At 36.7% G+C, this 18,832-nt stretch overlaps 1 non-coding gene across 1 annotated transcript; it reads right to left on the bottom strand.

The window, feature by feature from the left end:
• Positions 1-16,179: 16,179 nt before the first annotated feature.
• On the bottom strand, positions 16,180-16,250 carry TRNAC-GCA (transfer RNA cysteine (anticodon GCA)). Its single transcript has one exon. It is a non-coding gene; the product is annotated as a tRNA-Cys (tRNA).
• Positions 16,251-18,832: the final 2,582 nt, after the last annotated feature.

The raw sequence follows: 18,832 nt of genomic DNA on the forward strand, positions 1-18,832 counted from the left end.
AATTTTAGTGTTTATGCTATTGTAGTCGGTCTAACCTTTTGTGTCAATTGTATGTTGTTTGAAATTTGCAAATCCGAGAATACAATGAATATTGAATGACATAATTTGTCATATTTTGAGTTATATTATGAGTCTCTTATCATAAATGTATTATTTTCAAAGAAGATTAATACAAAGAGGAAGTTTTGAGTACCTGTGTCTCTAATTTCTGTCTCCATTTTCATATGCTTTTTATTTTAAGATTGAATGAGAAAAGCTTCTTTCAATTTAATATAGTTGGGATAGGTTGTATGTCATTTCATTGTTGCTTTTAATTCAAAGAATTAAGTAAATTATTCTATGAATTGATAGGTTTTCTAGGTATATGGGAAGGATATTATAAGAATGGAATTTAGGGTCAACAGTTGATAAATTTAATTGCAAGTCAATTAAATAGGTCAAGAATTACTAGTATGGCTCTATATAGCAATGGATAAGACACTATTCATAAATTGTGATGCAAATTGATACATTTACTTGGTTTCACAATACACATTTAAATCAAAATCAATTGTTTAATTTTTGTAATAAAGAACTATAGTGTGGGTCATTTCTTTATTGTAATAGTTTTCTTCGAATTAATAGTATGTTGTTGTAAATCAAAAAGTTGATTAAATTTTCAAGAAGACTTTTGTCCATTTTTTTATATAAGGGATAAATATAATATGAAGAACACCAATGGATAAATATAATCCCTATGTGCACCCACCTTGGCCCTACAGAGCCTAAAGTGTAGAAAACCCTTGAGTTTTGTCTAGTTGGTCAAGAGCTAGATGGTTTTGTACTAAGTATGGGAATTAGCTAGCCCCTAGGCATCCATTATCATTCTGCATCTTAGTGCTATTTTGAAGCCTATAATTTTAAAACACCAATAATCTTGAGGTGGAGCATCCAAGAAGAACTTTAGTTGTGGAGTCCTAACACTATATAAAAGTGTTATCAACTAGCACTTAAGATAGAGGAGAAGTTAAAGAAGAAGCAGACTTCAACAATAGAAGAAGGGGCAAAGATAAAGAGTGGAGCAATCAGAGAGGTAATTTTGGTGGTGGAAGAGGCCAAGCAACTAGACCCCAAGGAGATAGTACACCAAGTAAACCAAGTGGTTCAAGTAGTCCAAGAGGTGGATTCAACCAAAGAGGCAGAGGGAATAATAGCTTTAGGGGTAGAAATAATAGTAAAGGTAGAAAACCTTCATACTTTTCCACCATGAAGTGTTACAATTGTAACCAATTAGGGCATAATTCTTATAGGTGTCCAGAGAAGGATTCCACATTAGGAGAAAGAAAGGCGGCTTATGCTCAAGAAGATGGTGAAAGCAAGAAGTCATCTAATCTAGCACTTGATTTAGAAGAAGGTGAGAATCTAATGTTCAGAAGAACACTCATTAGGGAGCACAAGAAGGAGGAGCCAAGCCAAAGGAGAGCCCTATTTAGGGTCAAATGTAAGGTACAAGACAAGATATGAAAATTTATCATGGACTCTAGGTCTAATGATATCATAATTTCAGAAGAAGTAGTAGTAAAATTAAAACTTAAAAGATTCCTTCATAACATTCATTATAAAGTCACATGGGTAAATAAGGGTCAACATGTAGAGGTAAAGAAACAAGCATGGGTTGACTTCAATATTGGTGGGTATAAGGATAGAGTTATTTGTAATATACTAATAATGGATGCATGCCATATCCTTTTAGGGAGGCCATGGAAATATGATAGAGAAGCTCAATATGATGGCAAGAAGAATGTTTACAAGTTCAAGAAAGGAGAAGAGTCTTATACCATTCAATCTTTGTTAGAGGGAAAAGTTGGTGGGATCTAATGTCCTAATGGTAGGTGAGAAAGGATTCCTAAACATCATGAAGGAAAGGGAAGGCATAGGGTATGCCATTATTGTCAAGCCACAGAATGCACAAAGCATAATTAAATCACAGTTGCCTAAGGAAATGTAGGACCTGTTGGATCAATTTGAAGACATTATAAGTGATGGGAAGCCAACATTATCACCTAAGATATCTATCAACCATTAGATAGATTTTACCAATGGAGTAGTTTTTCCTAATAAGGCATCCTATAAGATGACACCTAGTCAATGTGAGGAGATAGCCAAGCAAGTGCAAGAATTTCTAGATCATGGATTGATATAGAAAAGTTTGAGCCCGTGTATAGTTCCAACTATTTTGGTGCCAAGAAGGGAGGTTATTGAAGAACGTGTACAAATTCAAGGGCAATTAATAAGATAACAATTAGGTATAGATTCCCAATCCCAATAATTAAAGATTTACTTGATTGTTTGGGCAATGTAAAGTACTTCACCAAAATTGACTTAAAGAGTGGATATCCTCAAATAAGGATTAAGAGGGAGATGAGTGGAATACAAATTTTAAAACTACTGAAGGGTTGCATGAGTGGCTAGTGATGCCCTTTGGTTTTTTGAATTCTCCCTCCACATTTATGAGGCTCATGAATGAAGTATTTACTGATTACTTGGGTAACTTTGTTGTCATTTATCTTGATGATATCTTGATTTTTAGTAGCACTAAAGATGAGCACTTAAGGCATTTGAGTCTAGTCTTGAAAAGGTTGTCTGATGCTAAGTTCACACTAAACTTGGAAAAGTGTGATTTTATGGAGGAACTGGTCTACTTGGGTTTTGTTATCTCACAGGGACAACTCAAGATGGATTCTAGCAAGGTGGAGGCCATACTTAGTTGGCCAAAATCCAAGACTACCTTAGAGGTAAGGAGCTTTAATGACTTAGTATAATTTTATAAAAAGTTCATTAAGTAGTTTAGTCATATTTGTGCACCCTTTTTAGAGACCATTAAAGGTGGCATTAGAGCCAAGTTCAAGTGGACTAAACAAGCCACTCGAAACTTTGAATTACCGAAACAATAGATCGCTACTCAACCCATTTTGGTCTGACCTAGTTTTGAGAAGTTGTTTTGTGTTGAATGTGATGCCAATAACCTTTCCATTAAAGCAATCCTTGGCCATGACGGTACACTAGTTTCATTCCATAGTGAAAAGTTAAATGAAGCCAAGAGAAAGTATTGTTCCTATGAACTTGTGATGTATACCTTGGTCCAACCTCGAGGAAATGGAGGCATCACCTATTGCCTAAAGAATTTTTTTTTTATTCAAAAAATCAGGCCTTAAGCTTTCTAAATTCCCAAGATAAGTTGAGTCACAAGAACATGAAGTGGGTGGAGTGTATTCAGGCCTATATCTTCACCATAAAACACAAAAAAGACATCATAAACAAAGTTTCAGATGTACTTAGTCATAGTTTGCTAATTGTACAAGAAGTTTGGATTAGAGTGTGGGAATTGACAACTTCAAGGAGCTATATCTTGATGATCCAAACTTTTCTAAGCCTTATCAAGTGTGTACTAGTGATACTAACCATTTCCCTCATGAGTATTTTGATTTCACCTAGCAAGAAGGCCTCTTGTTCAAAGACAATTAGTTATGTGTCCCAAGGGGACCCATAAAAGAAAACCTGATCTAAGAGAATCATAATGGTGCTTTGAGTGGGAATTTTGGAGTTCATAAGATAATGGATTTGGTTTAAAGGTTCTACTACTAGCCTACCTTGAGCAGGGATGCGAAGAGGTATGTTGAATGTTGCATGGTTTATCTAAAAGCCAAGGGAGTTACCACCAATGCAAGACTATGCCAACCATTTCCTATTCCTCAAAGACCTTAGGAATGTTTGAGCATGGACTTTGTGGTGGGGCTACCTAAAACCAAGCAAGGTTTTGACAATGTTTATGTCATTGTGGATAGGTTTAGCAAAATGGCTCACTTTGTGCCATGTAAAACCACTCACGATGTGTTAGGATTAAACCATGGATAGAAATAAAAATTAAATGCAAATATAACCAATAACAAAATATAATAGATCACACAGAAAAGAACACAAGGCACCAAGATTTAACATGGTTCACCTAGTCCATGGGATATGTCCACCAAATAGAAAGTCTGATATTATTATGATCCAGTGATTATAACCTGATTACAATTCGTAATCCCTTACAACTCAATACCACCATAAGAACCAATTTTTGCATCACAACTATGAAACAATCCCTAACCGTAAGCTCTTTTATACAAGTATTTTTACCACTTTATGGTTTTAATTAATAATTACATGTTAGCCCAAAATCTCAATAAAATAGGGCCCAAATTTTTTATAGAAAGTATTTATGAAGTATGCATAGTAATTTCCTAATCAATCACCACAATCTAACAATCCCCCACTTGGGGACTGATCAAGCTCCACACTAAACAACAATCTCCCACTTGGAGACTGCTCTTGTAGCTATGTCGCTACTCCATGAGGCTCCCACTAGATCAAACTACCCTAGACTCTACTATTCTTTTATTCATGTTCAGTCTAGAAGACCAACTAAAGCTAAAGAGGAGTTTAGCTTCTCCCTTGTTACTACCTTTGTCAACATATTTGTTGGATTGTCATTTGTATGTATCTTCTCCATCTTTAACTATCCATCCTCCAAAATTGACTAAATGAAATGGTACTGCAACTGTATGTGTTTGGTTTTTGAATGCAGAGCTGAATTCTTTGCAAGATGAATGGAACTTTGACTATATGTAAACAAATAATTATCTTTCTAAGGGTGTCCCAATTCTTCCAAGAAGAATTGAAGCCATATCATCTCCTTGTCTGCCTTTGTAGTGAATAAAGCATTAACCTTTTGTACCCTAGAAACCCAACTCATAGCTGCCTCACCAACAATAAAGACATGACCTATAGTACTCCACCTAGTATCAATATCCCCTACCAAATCTGAGTCAACATAGCCCTATAAATCAATAGTAGAGCCCCCAAAGTGTAAACACTTATTGGATGTTCCTCTCAAATATTGTTAGGAACCTGTGTGTTCCTTCTGTTTATTTTGTTAGAGTAGTGTTGTTGGACGCATATGCTTTGTAAGTCGTCCCGTGAGTATATTTTATTATCCCACATGCATAGGTAGTATTACTTTTCTAGATCGTACTCAGTATATAAGAATAGGTTGAGGCCCTTGATGGGCAAGGAAGAATTTATTGTATTGAGCTTGCTCAAAGGAGGTTACCCCCTCGAAGTGGCCTGCGATCAGTAGATTCATTCTGAGTTTTGCTATCACTTTGTATTCTGTTATTTCGAGCATTCTCACGATATTGCTATAAGGAGGTTCTTCACATCTGGTATCAGAGCACTCTCTTGGGCTCGCTGGGTGGAAATTACATCAAATTTTTTTTTTTCTGTCGTGGCCTTCAGGAGCAAAAATCATGGAAGAGGAAATTGCATCCCTCAAAACCAAACTTCAAGATTTGGATGACAAAATTCTGGGTCTTAACTTTCAGCAGTCAGCCATGAGCCGAAACCATTCAGGAGATACTGGGTCCTCTTCTGGCAATTTCCGTGGACCAAAGCTTGATTTTCCATGCTTCGATGGTTCTGATCCGACTGGATGGATCTATAGGGCAGAGCAGTATTTCAGCTTGCATAATACTTTGGATAACCACAAAGTCCCCCTTGCATCTTTTCATTTGGAACATGAAGCTCTTCAATGGTTCCGTTGGTACATCAAGGCTAATGTAGGCCCAACGTGGAGAGAATTGTGCACCCTCATTTTGGAGTGCTTTGGCCCTAGTTCCTTTGATGATTTCACAGGAGCACTCACTAAACTGCGTCAAACAGGCACTATAAGAGAATACCAGACAGAGTTTGAAAAATTAGCTAATTACACAGAGGGCTTGTCTGATGAATTCTTCCGTAGTTGTTTTGTCAGTGGTCTGAAGGATGCACTTCGCTCAGAAGTCAAAATGTTTTGACCTACTACAATGATGGAAGCCCTTGGGTTGGCTAAGTTAGCGGAAGACAAGATTAGTGCTCTACAACACTCCAGATCTAATTTTGTTCCATTCAGAAATACAGGTTCTCACAACCCTCCAGTCATACCAGCTCCCAGAACTACTCCGATCAAGCACTTGTCTGAAACAGAGATGCGAGTCAGGTGAGACAAAGGGCTTTGTTATAATTGTGATGAGAAATGGTCTCGAGGCCATAGATGTGTTCAGCAAAAGCTCTATCTCTTGGATGTGGATTCTCCACCGGAACTGGAAGAATATGTAGATGCTCAGGAAACAGTGGATGATGAGGTTGAGCCTCACCAGCCTGAACCTCCTTCACCAGAAGCTCCACCAGAGATATCTGTCCATGCTTTGGCAGGAGTCACTACTCCACAAACCATGCGGGTCCAGGGTTTCTTCAAGAAGATCCCTCTTACTATACTCATTGATTCTGGTAGCACTCATAACTTCATTGATCCACGAATAGCCAAACAGGCTGATTGCTTTATCCATCCCTGCTCTAGCTTTGAAGTCATGATTGCCAATGGGGGCACTTTACCTTGTAAAGGGAAATGTCGCAATGTGCGTCTCTCTATTGGAGATTATAACATGCGCTCTGACATGTTTGCCTTACCCTTAGGTGGCTGTGATGTGGTTTTGGGTGCCCAATGGTTACGCACTCTTGGCCCCATTCTCTGGGATTTTGCTGAACTTTGGATGCAGTTTTCAGCCGAGGGGCACCAACACACTTTGAAAGGCTTACAACCAGGGTCTCTCAGCATCATCAGTTCACACCATATGGAAAAACTTCTTAAGAAGAATTCACATGGTGTCATCGCTCAGCTCCATTCCATTCAGATGCAGCCATCAGCAGTCTCTAGCACTCCTGCCGATCTCCAACACATTTTGGACAAGTATTCTGGTGTATTTGCTGAACCTGTGGGATTACCTCCTTCTCGTCCAGAGGACCACCGTATTCAGCTCCTTCCTGGCAGTGTTCCGCCCAACATCAGGCCCTACCGCTACCCATTTCATCAGAAGACCAAAATCGAGATACTTGTTCATGACTTACTGAAGCAAGGTATTATTCGCCCTAGTACCAGTTCCTTTTCTTCTCCAGTTCTGCTTGTTCGCAAAAAAGATGGGTCATGGCGACTCTGCATTGATTTCCGAGCACTTAATCATCTCACTATAAAGGACAAGTTTCCCATTCCAGTTGTTGATGAACTTCTTGATGAACTTCATGGGGCTCATTTTTTCTCCAAGTTAGATCTTCGTTCTGGGTATCATCAAATTCGGGTTAATGAGGAGGATATACCTAAAACTGCCTTCCGCACACATGATGGTCACTATGAATTTTTAGTCATGCCCTTTGGCCTCACGAATGCTCCTTCAACATTTCAGGCAGTGATGAATAACATATTTCGACCATACCTCCGGAAATTCATTCTGGTCTTCTTTGATGATATCCTCATATATAGCAAAACTTGGGCTGAGCATCTCTATCATCTGGAGCTTGTCTTGCAATTTCTCTCTGATCATCAACTCTGTGCAAAACTATCTAAATGTGTGTTTGGCCAGGAGGAAGTGGAGTATCTCGGGCATATTGTTGCACACCATGGAGTGCGGGTGGATCCTACAAAAATAGATGCCATGAAAACTTGGCCGCATCCTAAAACTCTCAAGAGCCTTCGGGGTTTTTTGGGGTTGAATGGCTACTACCGCAAGTTTGTCAAAGATTACGGGAAAATTGCAGCACCATTGACAGCTCTGTTAAAAAAGGATGCCTTCTCCTGGACCCCTGTTGCTGAGACTGCATTTGAACAACTGAAACAGGCTATGTGCAGTACACCTGTTCTCGCGATGCCAGATTTTTCCAAACCCTTCACTATTGAGAGTGATGCTTGCGGCAATGGATTGGGTGCTGTTCTCCTGCAAGATGACCATCCTATTGCGTTCACTAGCAAAGCCCTCTCTGGTAAGAATCTAGCCCTCTCTACTTATGAAAAAGAAATGATGGCTATTTTGCATGCTGTACAGAAGTGGCGGCCATACCTCTTAGGGAGTTATTTTTGCATCAGAACCGATCACCAAAGTCTGAAATACTTCCTGGAACAACGGGTATCCTCTCCTACACAACAGAAATGGGTCAGAAAACTCATGGGGTATGATTATGAGATCACCTACAAGAAGGGTAAGGAGAATATTGTGGCAGATGCTCTTTCTCGCACATTTGATAATCAAGCTTCCCTTTCTGCTATTTCTATGCCCATTCCCAATTGGTTAGCGTCTGTTCAACAGGGCTATGTCAGTGACTCTTCTTTATCTCAAATCATTCACCAGCTAGCCAATAATCCTTCTGCTATACCACATTACTCTTGGGATGGTGCTTCTCTTCGATACAAGGGTCGGCTAGTGCTTCCTCAGAACCCAGCTCTACATCAGGCTATTTTTTATGAACTCCATGCTTCTCCTTCAGCAGGGCACTCAGGCTTCCTCAAAACTTATGAGCGAGCAAGGAGAAACTTCTTTTGGAAAGGGATGAAACAGGCGATTCAACAGATGGTGGCTGAATGTGATACTTGCCAACGCCACAAGGGTGAAACGACCCTCCTTCCTGGCTTGCTCGAACCATTGCCCATCCCTACACAGATTTGGACTGATATTTCTATGGATTTCATTGAAGGGCTTCCTAAATCCGGTGGCAAGACAGTGATCTTGGTTGTGGTTGATCGTCTCTCGAAATATAGTCATTTTTGTGCCCTCAGCCACCCCTATACTGCCTCCTCTGTTGCACAAATCTTCATGGACCAGATATTTCATCTTCATGGACTCCCTTCTTCCATTGTCTCTGATCGTGATGCAACTTTTACCAGTCATTTTTGGACTGAACTGTTTCAGAAAACTGGCACCAAACTGAAGATGAGTTCGGGCTATCACCCACAAACTGATGGTCAAACTAAAATTGTCAATAAATGCTTGGAAACTTATCTTCGTTGCTTCACTTCCGAACAGCAACATCAGTGGGCCAAGTGGCTCCCTTTAGCTGAATGGTGGTACAATACCTCTTACCACACTGCCTCTAAAATGACTCCATATGAAGTAGTCTATGGTCAGGCACCTCCAGTGCTCCTTCCCTACACTCCCAACAGCTCACCAGTCCAGGCAGTTGACATAGTTCTCCGTAGCAGGGATCAGATTCTTCGTACCTTACAGGATAATCTTCACATGGCCCGTAATCGGATGAAACAACAAGCAGATCAACACCGTTCTGAGCGCTCATTTCAAGTTGGGGATATGGTTTTTCTTCGTCTACAGCCATACAAACAATCCTCCCTAAAGCTGAAAGGGCGTCATAAGCTGGCCCCAAAATTTTATGGGCCTTATAAGGTTCTGCAGAAGATTGGTTTAGTTGCTTATAAACTGGAACTTCCTCCTTCTTCCCGCATTCATCCAGTCTTTCATGTTTCTTGTCTAAAGAAAGTTCTGGGTACCACTGTCAGAGCACAAACTACTCTCCCTGAAATGGATACAGAAGGATCCATTATCCTGGAGCCGGTGGCAATCATTGACCAGCGCACTCGCCAGCTTCGCTCTCGCTCCATCTCTGAGGTCTTGATTCAGTGGCATGGCATGCAACCAGAGGATGCTACCTGGGAATCCCTTCTTCAGATTCAACAACAATTTCCACACCTTAAGCTTTGAGGACAAAGCTTTTTTCTAAGGGAGATGGGATGTTAGGAACCTGTGTGTTCCTTCTATTTATTTTGTTAGAGTAGTGTTGTTGGACGCATATGCTTTGTAAGTCGTCCCGTGAGTATATTTTATTATCCCACATGCATAGGTAGTATTACTTTTCTAGATCGTACTCAGTATATAAGAATAGGTTGAGGCCCTTGATGGGCAAGGACGAATTTATTGTATTGAGCTTGCTCAAAAGAGGTTACCCCCTCGAAGTGGCCTGCGATCAGTAGATTCATTCTGAGTTCTGCTATCACTTTGTATTCTGTTATTTCGAGCATTCTCACGATATTGCTATAAGGAGGTTCTTCACAAATATTTGAGAATCCATTTAACTACAATCCAATGCTCAATTCTTGGATGACTCATATACTTGCTAACAACTCCCACTACATGTGCAATATCTAGCCTATTACATACCATAGCATACATCAAGATTCCTAAAATTGAAGCATAGGGTACCTTGGACATATTATCCTCCTCTTTTTGTGTCTTAGGACACATCTCCTTAGTCAACTTCAAATGACCAGGTAAAGGTGTGCTAACAGCTTTAGCATTCTCTATAGAGAAACATTACAACACCTTCTCCACATAATCAGCCTGAGATAGCATCAATGTTTTTTTATTCCTATATTTCCAAATCTTCATACCAATGATTTTTTTTTCTACCCCCAAATCCTTCATAGAAAATGCATGTGCTAATTGGCATTTCAGCCCCTTAATGTGATCCAAGTTAGACCCATCTACAAGAATATCATCAATATATAAACATAAAATAATGTAGCTATCATCATCTAACCTCTTTAAATAAACACAATTATCTAAATAAAACCTATTGTATAAATGCTCATGCATAAAACTATCTAATTTCAGATACCATTGTTGAGGTGCTTGCTTCAAACCATATAAACTTTTCTTCAATTTGCACACTAAGTTCTCCTTACCTTTGACTACAAATCCCTGTGGTTCAGCCATATATCTCTTCATCCAAATCACCATGAAGGAAGGCTATTTTAACATCAAGCTGCTCTAAATGAAAATCTTCAGTAGCCACAAGACTTAAAAAAATATGGATAGAAATCATCTTAACAATGTGAGAAAATATCTCAACAAAATTAATGCCCTTTTTCTGTGCAAATCCTTTCACAACTAACCTGGCTTTAAATATTTTTTTACCTCCTTCCTCTTCTTTTAACCTATAAACCCACTTATTTTGTAAAGCTCTTTTACCTATAGACAACTTGCATAAAGCCCATGTCTTATTCTTCAACAAAGAGTCCATTTCATCTTTCATTGTAGACTCCCACTCAATCTTCTTATCCACCTTTAGAACTTCATCATAACATTCAAGTTCACTAGCATCAGTAAGTAAAATTAAATACAAAGAGGGAGAGAATCTTTTTGGAGGTCTAATTTTCCTTGTTGACTGTCTAACATTCACCGATGTGTGTGGTATTTGTTGTTGTGGTTCTTGCACATCATGAGGAATGGCTAGAACATCAGCTTTTAGAGTATCATCCAACAATACATAATCATCTTCTTTCTTCTCATGTTGTTGCAATAGATCTTTGTACAACACTTTCTCATTGAATATGACATCCCTACTTCTTGCAATTTTATGATTTTTAAAATTCCAAAGCCTATATCCAAATTCATTAATGCCATATCCAAAAAAAAATATTTCTTTGACTTAGCTTCTAGCTTGGTTCTATTTTCAAAATCTATATGAGCAAAAGCTTCACAACCAAAGGTCTTGAGAAAATAATAACTCACCTTCTTACTAGTCCATGCTTCCTCTATAATACCACAACCCAAAGTAGTAGAGGAACCTCTATTAATCAAATATACAATAGTATTGACAGCTGTCGCCCACATGTATAAGGGCAACCTAGCATGCAACCTCATGCTCCTTGCATGCTCCATTATAGTCCTGTTCATGCATTTAGCCACTCCATTTTCCTGTGGAGTCCTTGGAATAGTTTTTTGTCTATAAATACCATTAGTGGAGCAATAATCTTCAAATTCATGACTACAATACTCACTGCCATTATCAAATTTGAGACATTTTAATTTCTTACCAGTCTCATTTTCAACCAAGCATTTTCATTTCTTAAAATTTTGAAATACATCAGATTTTTGTCTAAGGAAATAAATTTATACCTTTCTAGTTGCATCATCAATAAATGTAACATAATAATGAGAGCCTCCAAGAGAAGATACCCGAGTCGGTTCCCATACATCGGTATGCACAAGCTCTAATTTTTCCTTTTTGTTTTCCTTACCAATCTTTACAAAACTCACTCTCTTTTGTTTTCCATACACACAACTTTCAAAGAAATCCATGTTAACACATTTTAGACTTGGTAAAACTTTCTTTGAATGAAGTACTTTCATACCTTTCTCACTCATGTGCCCAAGTCTATTGTGCCACAATGCTGTATCAAAATCTACAATAACTATTTGTTCTCCCTACTCAACTGCAATAATTGTTCCTGAACATTCAGTTTTCTTCAAAACAATTAAAGTGGAAGGAATAATATGACCTGTACAAAGATATAAGGTACCTACTACAAGGGAACCTTTTGCTGCTACAAGAGAACCTTTTGAAACCTTCCAATTTTTATCATTAAAAGTAACTACACAACCCTCATCACCGAGTTACCCTACTCAAATTAAATTCCTACTTAGCCTTGGAACATTCTTACCTCATGTAGTAGCCAATAATTCCCATTCCGCAACTTAAATTTATTTTTTTCCTTTCCAACAATCTGATAGGGTTTATTATCCCCCAAATAAACAAGCCCAAAATCCCTTGGACATAATCAATGAAATAACCTCTATAAGGTGTAGCTTGAAATGAAGCACTAGAATCTAAAACCCATGAATCATTGACACTTTCTAAAGACAAAAGAAAAGCATCCTCTTCAGATTTTTTACTTACCACATTTGCCTCCTTGTCTCCCTCTAGTTTATCTCTTTCATTTTTCTTTCAATTACAACAATCTTTCTTTTTATGACCTAGTTTCCTATAGTGTCATCAATCATTCAGTCCTCTCAATTAATACCTCCTCCCCTTTGAATTTCCTCTTTATTTCCCATGATGTCTAGAATTACTTCCTCTCTCAGTCGTTCTGCCTGTGCTTGGTGCATTCAAAGCACTTCCTGATGTAGATCCACCTGAGGATTTTCTATGAGTTTCCTCACTCAAAATAACATCAATCACATCATCATATTTTAGGGTACTAGATCCAGAAACAAAATTACTCATAGCCATTACCAAGCCATTCCAACTTTCAAGCAAAGAACACAAAATCAAGAGAGCCCTAAAATCTTCTTCAAAATTGATACCCATAGAAGATAACTGACTAGTAATAGTATTAAACTCATTTAAATGATTTTCAATAGATCCACCTTCTTCCATTTTCATATTAAATAAATGCTTCATGAGAAATGCCTTATTTGAAGTGAAGGGCTTTTCATAAAGTGTCGCTAGGGTTTTCATCAACTCTTTTGTTGTCTTCACTTTTTTAATATTAAATGCCACCAATGGTGCCAAGCATAATCAAATGCTTCCAAGTGCATTTTTTTCCAAAAGATCCCATTCATTGTTTGACATAGATCCTTGATTCTTGGCTTTTCCTTCTAACAACTTCTATAAATCCTTCTGATAAAGATAATCTTCCATTTGCATCTTCCATAACTAGAAGTTCTACCCAATAAACCTGTCAACCCTCAGTTTAACCTCATCTGCCATCACTCCCACTCAACCATGAGACTTTCTTACAGAGGATAACTAAAAAAAACCTTGCTCTGATACCACTTGTTAGGATTATTCTATAGATAGAAATAACAAAAAAGAAATATCAAACTAAAAAGAACACAAGGCACCAAGATTTAACATGGTTCACCCAATCCCTGGGCTACATCCACCAATTAACAAGTTTGATATTGTTACGATCCAATGATTATAACCTGATTACAATTTGTAATCCCTTACAACTCAATACCATTACAAGAACTAATTTTTGCATCAAAACTATGAAATAATCCCTAACCCTAAGCTCTTTTATACAAGTATTTTTACTGCTTTAGGGTTATAATTAATAATTACATATCGACCCAAAATCTTGATAAAATAGGGCCCAAATTTTTTTTGGGCCAATGCCCCAAGCCCCAAAGAATTTATGATGTACAATAATTTCCTAATTAGTCACCACAATCTAACATGATGCATGTACCATTGCTAATTTTCTCTTTAGGAAAGTAGTAAGGATATATGGCCTACCTCTTAGCATTGTATCTGATATGGACACTAAGTTTATGAGTCACTTTTGGAAGAATCTATGGCACAAGTTGGGTACAAACTTATCATTTGGATTTACCTACCACCCTCAAATGGATGGATAGATAAAAGTGGTTAACAAGAGCATACGAAACCTTTTAAGATGTTTAACCAAGGAGTATGGTCAGAGATGGGACCACATTATTGTGCATAAGTAGAGTATGCCTACAATGACACTATAAATAGGTCTACTAGGAAGAGTCCTTCTGAATTGGTTTATGGAGTGCATCCAAGAGGCATTCTTGAACTAAGGGACATGAAGACAGGTGTAGAGGTTAGTGGAGTGGTTGAAGAATTTTCCCTTTCCATGAAAAAGGTTCATGATATGGTAAAACACACTTTGGAGTAGAATACAACTAAAATGAAGTAATGGGAAAATAGAGTTAAGAGTGATTTTCAATTTTCACTTGGGGACTACATCATGGTTCATCTTAACAAGAATATATTATCAAAAGGAAAATCTAATAAGTTACAGATGAGGAAGGTGGGCCCAGGCAAGATTCTAGCCAAGTATGGAGCCAATGCAAAACAAGTTTATCTACCAGTAGATATGGGATTATCCACTATATTTAGTTGTATATTTGGAAACCTACAAGGGTCTTATTCCATCTCCATTCTAAGAAAGGATACAAGCCTTCAAGACATTATAACTACCTAGCCAAAACCATCTACAAGGAAGGTGTAAGCTGAGAAGATTTTGAGTTATAAGGTGCATAAGGTAGAAGTATCTTATGAAATGACAGGGTAAAATAGATAGTGATGCCACTTAGGTTGCAAAAGGGGACTTCAAGAAACATGGAATTGATCTTTCTCTTATTTCCTCTTAAAGTCTCGGAAGGACTTTCAACTCATTGGGGGGAGTATAGTGCAGGAGCACCTAGGATAGGTCATTAGGAAGAAATAAGAGTCTTGATAAGAAATAGGAGGAATAAAGAGGTCCTTGGTATAGGCATCCTCATGAATGTGAAGCACCAATGTAGTGCATGATAGGCAACTAGATGTAATGTTGCATTATTGTCAATTAGGCACAAAGTGCAAAAAGTTGTTGTAGAGGGCTAGATAAGAATAGAAGGGTAGTTAGGTATGGAAATGGCATAAAAATGGTATAAATAATATAAATGGTTTATTTGGATTCTAAGTATGTATTCTTTTAAAGTCTAAAGTGTCAAAATGCAAAAATTATCAATTTTGCAAAAATTGCACATTGACAATTTTGCACTTTTTGCAACTTTTCTTGTCAAAAGTTTCAAAGGTGGTTAGAAGGAATAAGGAAGTTACTAATGAGTGGGAGTTGGTAATTGAGTTGGGAAATCAATTTTTAAATCCCTCCAAGTCAGTATAGTATGGTTGGCAATCTTGGAGTTGTACAAATGCATACAACAAATAAGGAAATCAATGATAGTTTGAATGAAAGAACAAGATTTTGATTGACACGAGAATAGATCAATTATTTTTCATTGGAATCTAGTTTCTAAATTTTTCATACTTATTTATTATTTTTTTATAATTTCTTATCAATTATTTTGCATTCACAATAAGTGTTTTAGTAAACTGCTTGGTTGCTAGCCAGTACTGGGGCATACTTGGAAAAATGGTGTCTACCAACATTCCTCATAATTAAAAAACACTTTAAAATCTTGAGGAATGATAGTAGAAACCTTGTAAATTTTTTATTAGGAAAGTTTGAGAAAAGGATTAAGGGCCAAGCAATTTCCTTGGAAGCCCTAGGTGAGACATAGTTGTACTCGGCTAGAAATTGAGCCAAGGAAACTAGATTTCTTGCAAGGGTGAAGTATTTTGAATAGGATGAGTGTTATGGAAGGATATATCATTGAATGGAGACTCTATGGATGCGAGGAGGAGTGTTTTAACTCCATAGTAAATAAGAAAGAGTAGTTTTATTATCGACCAATCTAAATTGCTGGTAAACCTTAGCAAACCCTCAAAAATTGGGTTAGGGCATGTGATAGATGTTGGGAACTTGGGAATCTTCTACCTTCCTATTATGAAAGAATGAGTCAATAGTAGAGGCTTCTCAATTTTTTTTATTGTAACTAATTACTATAAAATACTTATCAGATTAAACATTAATGATAAAATTGAATTTTATTTTCTATATTAGCAATAGCACCTGAAGCTACACAAGTTGTCTCCAAAAGACATGGATACAGATAGAGACTTTTGTATTTGTTTAGACTACCAAGGCAACACCCAGATTTGAACTGGGGATCAAGGATTTGCAGTCCCTTGCCTTACCACTTGGCTATGTTGCCATCCCCATATCTAGTTTATCCTAAGGGAAAAAGATATTTTTCTTTATTTATCAGAGATCATAGGTAAGGTATTTCACGTATTCTTATTTATCACTTGGATATGTTGTATAACCAATTTATAGTCCCTAGGTCTAATAGGGGATTTAGAATTTTCCAATAGGAAGAAGAATGATTGGTTTTCAATTATCTTATTGAAATGGAACCTATAACCTATTAATATCAGTTAAGAATTTAAGTTCTTACCTTTAGTATAGAATAGGAATTTAGAGTACCATATATATATATATATTCATTCCTTCCAATAAATTGGTGCCCTACCCTACAATTCGGCCCCCCTGCATAAATAGATTGATTATTGCCGTGATGTTATGATCAGACATTGATTGCTTGCTGGAGTGGTTGCTTAGAAGCCTGCATCATCACATGGATCGATCAAAATTTGGTAGGTTATTTTGTTTAAGAATTATTTCAATTTTGACAATTAATATTACCACTTTTAGTAGGCTAATCTTCTAGTTGCATTTGGTCTGAGAATATGTTGGTGAATTGGTTTTCCAAATGTGTTTGTTAGGTTTTGAATTAAAAATCAATAATTGGTGGGCTTGAATTCCTATAGCATCCATTTGAAGCATACAAAGTGAGGCTTGAATACAAGTTATCATCATAGAAATTGCTTTATCTTGTCACAGTGTCATGTTCTGTTGGAGTACAAGTTTGTGTTCCAAAGTTAAACATTCTGTCATAATTTCTTATTTGTGTATGATAATTAGTTCCAAATACTCATTCTACCACAAGGAACATAGTTTCACATTCATGGCCATCCTTTTAAATATTTGGGAATTTCTAGTGGCACACAGGTTGAACAAATTATAACGTTTCCTACCCAGCCTAATAGATTTTTTGGATTTGTTTAGCCACTCAACTTACACAATCAAGGAGTTTATACAAATTTTAACCAACTAGCAGTTGCTATTGTAGCATCATCATAATTTTTAATGCAAATAGAGTTTGAATTTAAATTTCAATCCTTGTGGCATATTCCACATCTAGAAAAATAAAAACATATTGGTAGGAAATTTTTTTGACTCTAGTACCACAAAAAAGAGTTTCTTAGAGAGTTCTTTGAGGAATATTTTCTAATCACAATGCTTACATAATTAAGGATGGTGTCCAATTCTTAGAATTAACCAAATAAAAGTTTCTTACTTCATAGACATAGATCAAAGAAAAGTTTCAGTATCACAAATGTGAAAAATCAATAGACAATATTTTTTAGAGTTTCTTTACAACGAAAAACACATCTATACACACCCCCTTATTTATTCATTATTTTCACATTTCATTGTTTATGGTTTTCTACATAAAAAAAGATGGAAGTGATGAATTTGAAGTAATGTGATTTCATATAGGGTCAACTTTGGAACCAATTAGCAATGAGAGCAATGTTTCTGGATTAGATTGTGTGAGTTTGTTTTATCATCAACATTTTAGATCATACTACATGATCCATCATCAAGATGAGAGAACATCATGACATTTCATATTCTGATGTTCTCTCATCCTGATGATGGATCATGTAGTATGATCCGAAACGTTGATGCTAAAACAAACCCACACAATCTAATCCAGAAACATTGCTCTCATTATTAACGGATTGTCGAAATCTGATAATGTTAACCAATTAGCAATGCTTATGGAAATCTTTTGATTACAAGATGTTAAATATTTTGCCATAATTTTTAGTTTGTGTATGATAAAAAAATTGGTTGTTTTCAATAAATTCGTTTGATATGCAAAGCATAATCTAAAATAGGCTAAAATTTTAATTTCCTATCATCAATGGATTGTCACTTCAACTTGCAGAAAACTAATGATTACCACTTTCTTCCACTCAACTATGTGAGTTGTATTATAAAATCTTAGTTCCAGTCAGCTATATATGTTGGCCTCACATGATTGGTTCATACACATCTTATTTACATACATGTCATGTATTTAAAACTATATGATGCTATGTTGTACTATTTTGACAATTCATAGCATCACTTTCAATAGACCAAAAATTAATTCTTTTCACTAATATATTGCTTGTATTTAATTGTGATGTGTGCTTCATACTATTATTGTACGCTTATACTAACTATTCATTAATTATTTGAAGTTTGCAACAATATAACAACTACTTATCTAAGAGATAAAAATTTCTTTCACCAATCTAATGACCAACATACATGAAGAGAACTATATGCCCCCTATTGCTACACCCATTGCTCCCCCCATTTCTACCCTGACTATTAGTTCTTCTAGAAATTAAAAAGTGATATGGACTAGAGAGATGGAGTGAAAGCTCCTGGATTTTCTCCCATAACAAGTTCACCTAGGAAGAAAAGGTAAATGAGGTTTTCAAAAAGAGGAATGGACAACCATAGTAAATATATTTAACAAAGATTTGAAGCTGAATCTTGGAAAAGAGAACTTCAAGAACAAGTTGAAAATGTGGAAGGTGGGCTATAGATTAATGAAAGAGTTATGAAATACAAGTGGCTTTTCTGGGAATGAGACAACACAATGCATGGATGCTG

The sequence above is a fragment of the Cupressus sempervirens genome, chromosome 9, assembly GCF_028749045.1.
Source record: "Cupressus sempervirens isolate cs-2001-9-10 chromosome 9, ASM2874904v1, whole genome shotgun sequence".
Classification (NCBI taxonomy): Eukaryota; Viridiplantae; Streptophyta; class Pinopsida; order Cupressales; family Cupressaceae; genus Cupressus; species Cupressus sempervirens.